We start from the raw sequence: 11,230 nt of genomic DNA, 5'->3' as shown, positions 1-11,230 counted from the left end.
CCCGTAGAAGAGAAGAGGACGACTCAGATCAGAGGGCCATGAGGTATAAGGAGTAAAAAGAGCCTTACGTTCCATCCCACAATCAATTCCCTTATATAACTAAGAATTTCTAGACTCTACTTCGACCAGTTTGGCTTGGTAATCCTACAGGCAGTCAAGCTCTGATACCAACACTGTCAGGACCCCGATCCTAAGTCACACCGATCTAGCATGTAACACATCATATCACTTTGCGGCCTCACGCACGGTATTCCCACGGGTGCCACCTTACCTGGCCCGGGACCGTTTGCGCCTTTTGGCTCACGTATAAGATAGTGTCGCTAGCATCCATATGACAAAGAACCCGGGCTGACATGGCTAGTCGTGAACCCAAAGTGGCACTAACTTACAGGGACAGGCATCCATGACCCAGCATCGAACGTGTCGGTCATCAGCGAGTGAACCCAGGCTGTAGCACTGGGCTAGCAGGACTCCGGTATTCATCGCGTGACATTTCCCCGAAGGGACAGACACAGGAACGAAGAAGGACACATGCCGGCCAGCCTAAGTGTTCCGGAGCAGTAGCAAGCTACCATGGCTCGGTGGAAACACTAGGAGACATTTCCCGGTAAGAGAGGCTACTAAGGATAAACAACTAGATAGTCAGATCCCACACATACCAAGCATTTCAATAACATACACACAATATGCTTGATATGTGTAAATACAACATGGCATCACAACATGACTCTACAACTCAAGTATTTATTCAATAGGCTCCGAGGAGCGAGATATTACAAACATGGGTCTCATGACCCAACAATCAGAGCATACAAGTCAAAGCACATGCGGAAGCTTAATATGTCTGGGTACAGACATCTATAATGAAAAAGGCTGAGAAGCCTGACTATCTACCAGATCCTGCCGAGGGCACTAGATCGTAGCTGAAGTAACAAGCTAAACGTCGAATTCCACGCGGAACTACTAGTGAGACTGAAGTCTCTCTGCAAAAATATAAAATAGGCAAACGTGAGTACAAATGTACCCAGCAAGACTTACATCAGATCTATCTACATATGCATCATTATCAACAAAGGGGGTGGTGGAGTTTAACTGCAGCAAGCCAGCTTTGACTCGGTGGCTAACCTGAACTACGACTGCAAGTAACTCTTTTGGGGTGGCGCACACGAGTCCACATATTCACCATATCAATACACCAATATGGATCCGCTCCCGTCTCCCTACGAGAACGCCATCCATAGCACTCACGCTTATCTTGCGTATTTTAGAGTATCCACTTTCACTTGTCTATGAACTGTACAAGGGGTCCAAGTTTCCATATCCGAGGAATCCGGCTATTCGAATAGATGATGTTAACCCTGCAGGGGTGTACTTCTTCACACATGCTCTCGCCACTTATCGCCCTGTACACGTCATGTACCTCGGCAACCTTCAAGCGGAAGCCGGGCGAGGGAGTCGGCCACGACCTGACTAACCGAACAAGTCTCTAGTCCAGGTTTATCGCCTATTCGTGTTCCATCCGCGAGGAGATCCGGCCGGGGTGTCGCTCACGGCCCCAAACGATGTGAGCAGGGTTCCCAAGCCCACCATCCGGGTGCCACTTGGTACACCGTGCCATGGTGCCTAGTCTGTCACAAGCCCACCTGTACCGGGTGCCACTTGGTAGACTACTAACACTACCTACAAACACCAGAAACTAGTTGCAACTCCTGGACAGAGATCATGTTGATTAATAAGTCGAGAGAGTCAATTAAGGATCCCAATGTGTGGTAGTAGCTGTTCATGGATCACAAACACAGAACTCAGTTCCTGAGGACGGCTGCAATGAGACAACCCACCATGTACTCCTACATGGCCTCTCACCGCTACCTTTACCAAATCGTGTTCACACACTTAGCTCTCAACAGTAGGACATGTTCACACGCCTCTGATTCATCCCCGATGAATCAGACCTGACTCAACTCTAAGCAGTAGCAGGCATGACAAACAAGCATGAATGAGTAGGCACAACAGGGCTCAAACAACTCCTACTCATGCTAGTGGGTTTCATCTATTTACTGTGGAATGACAGGTCATGCAAAGGATAAAGGGGTTCAGCTACCGCAGCAAGTAACAGTTGAATCATTGTTGTCCTAATGCAGTAATAGAGAGCAGGAGCGAGAGAGTGGGATTTTATCGGAATGAACAAGGGGGTTTTGCTTGCCTGGCACTTCTGAAGATAATATTGAGTCTTCATCAGTGTCATCGATCTCATTGTCGAAACATCGTCTACCGAGAGGGGACAGATACCGGCAACAAAGAAGAAATACAATCAATGCAATGCACAATATGATGCATGCTCATGACATGGCAATATGAGTGTGTTTTGGGCTAATGCACCTAGACCAGGTTAAATGAAGTTGGTTTGAATCCAAGATTCAAACTCAAACTCCATATGTGGATATTTAAATGCCATTAATATGATTTGTGCTAAACAGCACCTATAAGTTGTTCTAACATGCATGAAAATAGTACAGATGGATAGATTGGATTTTTCTGATCATTTTCCATATATAAAACATTTAATTTGGAGTTACGGTTAATTTTCTATGATTTATTGAAGTTTTAGCTATTTTCTGGAATTTCCTGATTATTATAAAATAAACTAAATTCCAGAAAAGGAATATTGCGTCAGCATGACCTCACCCTGACGTCATCAGGTCAACAGGGCGGGTCCAGGTCAAACCTGACGTGTGGGGGCCACACGTCAGTGACACAGGAATTAATCCCGGTCAAACCCAGCGCTGGCTGGGGTTTGACCAGGGGTGGGGCCCACTGTCAGTGTCTGTAGGTTGATTAACCAGCTGGGTTAGCTCCTAATGACGGAGCCACGTCAGCTCCCGCCGGAGTTTCGCCGGCGACGACCAACGGAGCGGCGGAAACGCATCGGGCTCGCGCTACAGGGCACAGTTTAGGGTGCGGTTGGGTTCTACGGCGAGCTGGGACTCGTGCGCATCGAACGGTGGTGGTGGCCGTGCCGGTGATGGCCGGTACCGACGACGGCGAGCTCGTGAGCGGCGGCCGGAGTTCGGGTGGTGGCGGGTTTGGCGCTACGAGCGGTGGTTTGGCGCGCTGAGGGCACTAGGGAGAAGCTCTTGCTCCTCCGCATCCAAAGGAACGGGCGGGAGGCCACGAGGTGGCCGGAGTTGAGCACGGCGTCGACCTCGGCGGCGGCCGGAGCTCGGGCGAGCTCGGGGTCGGTGTTAGGGAGCACGGCAGGAGGCGTTGTGGGTGTCTATGCGTTCATGCGATCGTGCTGAGCACGATGGTGGGCTCGGGAGCGAGCTGCGGTGGCTGTGGCCACGGCCACGCCATGGCCGGCGGCGAGAAGCTCTCGGCCGAGGTGGGGAAGCTAGCTAGGGGAGGGGAACGACGGGGATTCCAGGGGGAAAAAGAAGAGTGGCTCACGTAGGAACTAGCAGAGTCGACGACGAGGTCGGGGAAGCTCTGGACGACGCGAATTTACGGCGGCGATCTCCGGGCACCGGAGATGAAGACGACGACGCTCCGGTCGACTGGGGCCTCCTCTGGTCGCGTGCGTCGGTGTGCAGCTCCATGGGGTCGGGACGGAGCTCAGGGGTGTGGAGAGGGAGCGAGGGGGTGGCTGTGGCCGCGGCGAACGGCGTCGGTGGCGACGAGCTCCGCTCGGGCAGAGAGGGAGAGAGAGCAGAGGAGAGGATGAGGCGAGGGAGAGAGTGAGAGAGAGCCAGGGGATGCGTGGCGCTCCATGGCGTCGTCTAGGAGGGGCCGGGGAAGCAGGAGGTGGCCGGAGAAGCAGGAGGTGGCCGGGGCGCGTGGCCGCGCGCGCCGGGCGCGTGCCCGTCCTCCTGGCAAGGGAGGAAGGCGACAGGGGGGTAGCGGTGGCGGGCTGGGCCGGCCAGCTGCAGTGCTGGGCCGGTTTGGCTACCAGGTGAGCGCCAGGTAGGCTTCTGCTCTTTTTTATTTTTTTCTTCTGTTTTGTTTTATTTAATATCTTTTGCCATTGTTTTTGAATTTTAAACAAATTCAAACAATGCCAAAAACTCCTCTGAATAATTTTATTTGGCTAGATGGACTTTTCCAAAAGCTCATAAAATATTTCAGGGGTATTTGAAATTATATTCTAATTATATGAATATAATTCAAATTCAAATAGCTAATGATTTAAATTCAAAGTCCCAAAAATAAATCCTTAAAAATGTTCAATATTTTGGTTGGGACCAGAACCCTTGCCAAAAATTATCAAACATTTAAGAAGAACATTTTGGAACAATGAATGAGATTTTAGGGTTTTTGCCCTTCTTTTATTTAGGATTTTGAGGCTTCCAATTTTCCTCAGTTCAAGTTTCAAAATTTAAACATGATGCACAGATGGAAGCAAGCCTAGGTCAGGCCAGAACTAGGGATGTGACACACTGGTCGTCATATTATTGGGTATTGCTAGCAGTCTTGTAGCCTACTGTTTGTCCTTGCGTGTACTGTTAACTTCTCATGCTATTTCCAGTGATTTATGTAACCCAAATATATTACAATGTTCTACTATTTTGTGTAATTTCTTACTCAACAATTTGTCGTCACTCGCATCAGTGTTTGATAAGAATTCATGTTTTCTTCCATACCACCATCAGTTAACGAAAAGATGTTCGAATGGTATCATTACCGCATACATAGATAAGTTGTGAGTCTGAAAGTAAACAGTCATTTGTAGGGGGAAACAATACACTCGGTGCCAATATCCGTCTGATACACAGCACCAATATTTAACGACAGTTCCGGATGAACACCGTTGCCAGCATTATTGTTGGGTGGACACAGAGGCACATAGTACTTCTTTTGTTCTTCAAGGAATCAGCCTGGCATATTTTGAATTTAGTAGGAGCTGCCCGACGTTTCCCATTAATCCCTGTAGTTCATATAGCAGTATCATTCTGTAATGGTCGATCTCTTCTTACCTGCAACATTCAGTATATCGAAAATAACTACACTTTTCTGTTGTATCTCTTACCGGCGACAGAATCCTCTGTAATTTAGTACCCATCCATTGCCTTGCTCAGTGAAGTGCAATAAGACCGCTACCAGCCCTGCAGTTTGTTTTTGGGTCAATGCTGTTTTCAGATTATGGGAAAAGATGACAGTGATTTAGAAAATGTTGAGTTGGCACCAATAGATATCTGGTGCAAACCCAAACGTCCTGGTGCCATCCTTTCTTCTTAGGTGTTCAGATCGTTGCCTCTCCAGTCTGATCCATCCGTCTTTACTGCTGGTTGCCGGCCCGGCGGCGTCTGCTGGTTTGCTCTCGTTCACCTGTTCAACAAGATCCACATCAACTGCCTGGTGGCCTGCAGGGATCTGGTTTTCCGATCTGCAATAGTTTGGAGCCATGGTTGCTTCATCTGTTGCCGGATGTATCACGTAGTATGCGGGGATAGTAGACAACCATGAAGCAACCATGGCTCCAAAGAAGATAAGTACTAGAAAGGATACGGAATGAAAACTCACTCTTAGGCTTTGTTTGGTTACAAGGGAAGGATAACCCAGGGTGAAAGACCCCTGCGGGGGATTTTCACCAACACAGGTGATCCCCATCTCCGACGGGGATATCACCCCTTTTCCCTGTCCCTGTGGCAGTTTGGTAAGCAGGGGAAGGCGCTCCAGCATACAGTCATAATTTAGTATGAAAGATATGGCTCTGTGGCTAGGAAAATATCTCTCGCTGCAATCAAGTTGTGACCATTACATACAAGAACATCATGTGACCATCTTCATGTGCTAGAATAAGAACAGCAATACACAAATGTCAGAATTTAGTATGAAATATATATGATTTTCCAGCTGAAAAAGATCTCTCGCGTACAAACAAAAACATCATGTGACTATTTTCATGGACTAGAATAAGAACAGCAATACACAAATGTCAGAATTTAGTATGAAATATATATGATGTTGCAGCTGAAAAAGATCTCTCGTGTACAAACAAAAACATCATGTGACCATTTTCATGGGCTAGAATAAGAATAGCCATCATTGTTCGACAGGTTCCCAAATTTAGAACTGTCAGGCCAACGCCGATACAAATGAATCATATAAGAATTGTGAGGTTGTCGCAGACCTCTCTCTCCATACAAAAAGTTATCGATTATCAAATATTCGTGTCCGGGCTAGCAATACTTCTTGAAGATATAAGTTGTAAGGCAGCGGTCAGTAGTCCTTATCTTCCTCATCGGCCTGGAACTGCAACTCAAAGGTGGCAGAATTATAAACAATGAGGAAGTCAGCAACTATTTCAGAATATACAACTGTTTAGTAAATGGTTTCATACAATTCAACAGATATTTTCTTCAAGCTTTCTAACTGAAAATCAAGAACAGATACAGGTAATAGTAGATTAGTTCCACACAATTCAGCATCATTGGATTACAGAAAAAAGTGTAACTCTACATATAGCTGTAACATTTGTCTGTTGTCGTCTACTCTAGAAGGTTCTTTTGAGTACTTGATTCTCTAGAAACTCCAGATTTAGACCAACAACCCAAGAATTACAGACTACAATTTCAACAGATGTCACGTGATCCATCATGACATCTGTTAACCGAACTTGACATTCTGAATTTGACAATCAAACTCCCATTACCCCGCTGCCCCTGTTAACTCAACTTGACAATTGAGGGTTCATCTTTTAAACTGAAGATCAAGAGAAGGCAGCGATATGAATGAGTACCATGCACAATGCCCGAATGAATTACCAGCTTACTTAGCTCACACTGCACACGCATGTGTGCTTCAGTTCATGGGTGATCGGTCTTGCCTTGTTCAACAACTTTGCAGCGAGACATGAATGGCACCATCAACACCGCTAGCACCAGCAGTGATCCCAACTCAAGTTCTAGTATCTATGCCACTGACCAGCCCACCTCCGATGTCGCCCAGAGCAGCGGACCGCTCAGGATGGGACCTAACTCTAGCAGAGGGTCAAGGGTGGCCGCCGGTCCTGCATCACGGTGAGGTCGACCGGACTTTGTCACCCATGCCTTTGCGCATCAATAGGGCTCAGAGGCTTTAATTATGTAACATATTTCTATTTTGAGAGATTGACCATGGAAAATTTGGCATTTGGGTGCTCAACTGATTCAGAGTTTACCGGTCAACGGTTCCCACATCGTAGCGACCGTCAACTCATGCTGTCCTACTGAGGTCCCTCCCTTCACTGCTTCTTCCTAGCTCTAAATCCGCAGAGTGCACAACAAACTACAGAAGACTACATATATACTAGCTAGCTATGCAGGGTGAGAAAAACAAACCTATAGGAAGCTGACTGAACTACACAAAGCTGACATTCATACTCAATTTTTCATGTCATGAATGTATTTACCACTTGCACTCCACCAGAACGCCGGTTAGCAGCGACTACCAATCACTGATTCTTCCAAGTTATGACAATATACATACTAGTATGACTAAATAATTATCTAATCTTGCTGCTCCCAATTGTAATTGTGATGGCAAAAAGAGAAACAGCAATAATCTATGCAGTGTATAGTGGCAAGGACTTGAATGGGAATAATTATCTAATTTTGATGCTCCTAAACCTTGGTTCAATAGCTTGGTGCAAAACAAAAGGGGAGAACTTGAATGGAAATAATTTTCATATGTAATTTTTCAGACCATATCCTTCAAAATTAAAATTAGGACAAGCCGTACAGGCTGACTAGTCCCTTCCATATGTGAATTTTCAGACCGCATCTTATTCTTTGACTGAATGTTTACATATACAAAGACAGTAGGCATGTATCTAGATTAGCACGATGACACTAGGCATGCAGCCAATTTAAAAAGCAGGAACTTGGCAAGAATGTGGCAAAGTAAACAAATAATAAAGTTTGCCTTCATGATCTGGTAAATAAAATGCTGTGTACCTCCTATAACATATGAAATCTGATGTCACATATGTAGTGCAATTTTTTTTTTACTTCTGTACAAAATATATGAGCAGATGAGAAGAATGAGATAGAATACGTCCGCGGAACCGACGCCTTCGCCGTCGCCGGAGGGGATCGGAGCTGCGAGGCGGAGGGTAGATCCGGTCCGTCGCCGTCGCTGGAGGGGCGGAGTTGGATCGTGAGCACCGGAGGGAGGGGGTCGGGAGCGTCACTTCTGTCGCCGGCGGTGGAGCTCGGAGGCGGCCGGGGGCGCTGGATCTTGGCTGACGGCTGGAGTTCGCTCGTCTCGGTCGAGCCGTGGATATCCTCCCCGACCTCTTGGGTCGTGCCTTTCCTTCCCGTGGAAAGGACGGGGGTCGGGCAGGGATCCCGCTTGCCTGCCCCATGCTCTCATCCTTGCTTCCATTTTATACTACGGTTGTCCTTTTTTTCTTTTTCTTTTCTAATCTAATCATCTTTCCCCTGATTTTAAGGGGTAGGACCGGACCTTATTTTGTTCCAATTAAATTAAGTCATGTATGCGGGAGCACGGATGGACGCACGCGGAGGGAGCAGGTAAGTCTCGTCCGTCGGGCAGGGTTACCCCTCGACGGACGCGGACCAAATGACGCGGTCGATATCCCTGGGCCAGATCGGCCCGTGGTTGTTCGACCCGGGAAAATAGCGGGGATCCCCCGGAATCCCTTGAAACCAAACGAGGCATGATGGTCTACGAAATCCTCGCCATGCGCTACGACGTCGTTCTTCTCCACTTTCCACCCGGGAGATGTTCTTCTGGGCTCTGGTGGAGGAGAAGCCTGTCTCTCTCTTTGGTGTTGGCTGCTCTGTGAAGAAGATGGTATGGTCAACAGGTAATGTTGAAGTACTGCAACAATGCGTGTCTTTTTCTCTGCTGTTACCTGCCAATGTTTGGACCATGATCACGGGTGTGCCATATACCTTTTTGTTCGCAACTTGGTCAAAAGGTTTTGTCTCTTCTGATGTTCAAAGTAAGCTTACCAGCGAGCGTATGACCTAATGGTTTAGGCTTTATAAATAATTTACATAATGTCTATATAATGAGTTAGAAACTCATAAATGGATATAGGGAGAATATAGATAGATATATGATAAACAACAAACACTTTTCACTTTTTTGCTACTATCAAGAACTTCTTTTTTATGATAGTATAAAACAGAAGTGCATGCGTGCACTGCACATTCAAATGCAAGTATTAATTATTTTCAAGTTTGAAAGTGTATATATATATATATTAGTTAATGTCGATATGAATCAAGTTCATGTTGTTTCCATCACGGAGATTTCAACATTAATTTTGGAGACACGTGAACAATGAAAGACGAAGGTTCCCACGTCATTACGACGATATGGGGATAGTGGACAACCATGACGGGGATGCGTTGCATGTTTCACCCACAAATGACCGTTCATATTTGTTAATTCCTCCTATTCCAACTCAATTAACATAGGTTTTGAGTGACTTTTACCATGTCAAGGGTTGGTGCCTAGATTAAATTATAATCCGACTATCCCTAGGACAACACAGACACAAACACAAAGATAGAGCGTGAGACTGATAGCTGCTCGACCATGGTAGTGCCCCAATGGGGTATAATGCTCATGGTAAAAGGTGTGTGATCCAATCAAAAGTGAGCAAGAGGGAGTACAGGAGTATATGGATTGTCGGTAGCGGCGGTGGACCTTGAAAGGGAGCAACGCAACCATGGCGGTGCCCGATGGGTATAATGAAGGTTCCCGTGTCTTTTTATTGTACGAGACACTTTTTACCATGGGCAATATACCCCATAGGGGCACCACCATGAGGGTGTACCTTGCATGTCTCAATTACGATGCTCCGTTCATTACTGTTGTTCCCACGCAAGTGAGCTTAACCGTGTCAAACGTTGGCGTCGAGATACACATAAAAGAAGAGAGAGAGAGAGAGAGAGAGAGAGAGAGAGAGGAGAGAGAGAGAGAGAGAGAGTATGGATTTTAGGGAGCGCGGACGGGCCATCAAAGGGACCTTTTGTTCCAGAGAGGTGCTCCGAGGGTGTACAACACACAAGGGTGTAAAAGGTGCTCAATCCAATAAAAAGAGTTCACCAATCCGAGGAAGTAAGGTTTGAGCAATGGAACGTGCGATTATGATGATACGGGGACACGAGACAGTCATGAGGGGTATAAGTTGCATGTTTCTCCCATGATTGTACGTTCATATTTTTTGTTTCTCCCATGGATTGTGGCGACAGATCTTGAAAGGAGCGGCACGACCATGGTGGTGCCCTGATGGGTATAATGTTCATGTTGAAGGTGTGTGGTCCAATAAGAAGAGTGCACACATACGCGTGCAGAAGGTTTGTGCAATGTAAAAATGAAGGTTCCCGTGTCATTAACATACGATGATACAAGACAACCATTTGGGGTGTGACTTGCATGTTTCAATTACAATTGTCCTTTCATTATTGTTATTTCATCTTAAGTGATCTTAACCGCGCACGTCAAGTGTTCGCGCCTAGACTCAAACAAGAAGAGAGGGAGAGAGAGAGGGGGGAGATAAAGAGAGCGAGAGAGAGGGAGAGAGAGAGAGTATGGATTTTCGGGAGCGCCCACGGATTGTCAAAGGGGTCTTCCGTACTAGAGTGGAGCTCCGAGGAGTACAATGCTCATTGTATAGAAGGTGCTCTATCAAGTAAAAAGAGTTCACACATATGATGTTGTAAGGTTTGGGCAATAGAAAGTGAAGGTTCCCATGTCATTATGACGATATGGGGGAGGGGGCTAGATAGTCGTGAGGGGTATAAGTTGCATGTTTCACCCACGATTGTCGGTTCATATTTGTTGTTCCCTCCTATGCCAACTATATAAACATATGTTTCGAGTGTCTTTTCCAAATAAAATGTGGTGCCTAGATTAAATTATAATCTGTCTATCCCTAGGACATGCCACACACACATAAGCAAGAGAGAGAGAGAGAGAGAGAGGGAGGGAGGGATGACGGGAGTATATGGATTGTCGGGAGCGGCCGCGAACCTTGAAATGGAGTAGTGCGACCATGGTGGTGCACCGATGGGTATAATGTTCATGTTAAAAGGTGTGTTGTCCAATAAAAAGAGTGTACACATATGATTGTGCAAGGTTTGTGCAATGTAAAATGAAGGTTCCCATATGAGGGTTGTGACTTGCATGTTTCAATTATAGCTGTCCGTTGGTTATTTTTTTAAGTGTGCTTAACCACGTCAAGTGTTATCTCCTAGACACACAAAAAGAAGAGAGA

The 11,230-nt window shown here is 46.3% G+C and overlaps 1 long non-coding RNA gene across 4 annotated transcripts; it reads right to left on the bottom strand.

The window, feature by feature from the left end:
- Positions 1-4,703: 4,703 nt before the first annotated feature.
- LOC119308227 lies at positions 4,704-8,325 on the bottom strand. Of its 4 annotated transcripts, XR_005149935.1 has the most exons (4): positions 5,518-8,325; positions 5,180-5,322; positions 5,024-5,099; positions 4,704-4,921 (listed from the first exon to the last, which is right to left on the bottom strand). It is a non-coding gene; the product is annotated as an uncharacterized LOC119308227 (long non-coding RNA). The 4 variants fall into 4 exon arrangements; XR_005149933.1 differs by having other exon boundaries at positions 5,024-5,322; XR_005149934.1 differs by having other exon boundaries at positions 4,704-5,099.
- Between the last annotated feature and the right edge of the window lie 2,905 nt (positions 8,326-11,230).

This window comes from Triticum dicoccoides, chromosome 5B (assembly GCF_002162155.2).
Source record: "Triticum dicoccoides isolate Atlit2015 ecotype Zavitan chromosome 5B, WEW_v2.0, whole genome shotgun sequence".
NCBI classification, from domain to species: domain Eukaryota; kingdom Viridiplantae; phylum Streptophyta; class Magnoliopsida; order Poales; family Poaceae; genus Triticum; species Triticum dicoccoides.
The sequence above is the reverse complement of the archived record's forward strand: the minus strand, read 5'-3'. Positions and strand labels throughout refer to the sequence as shown.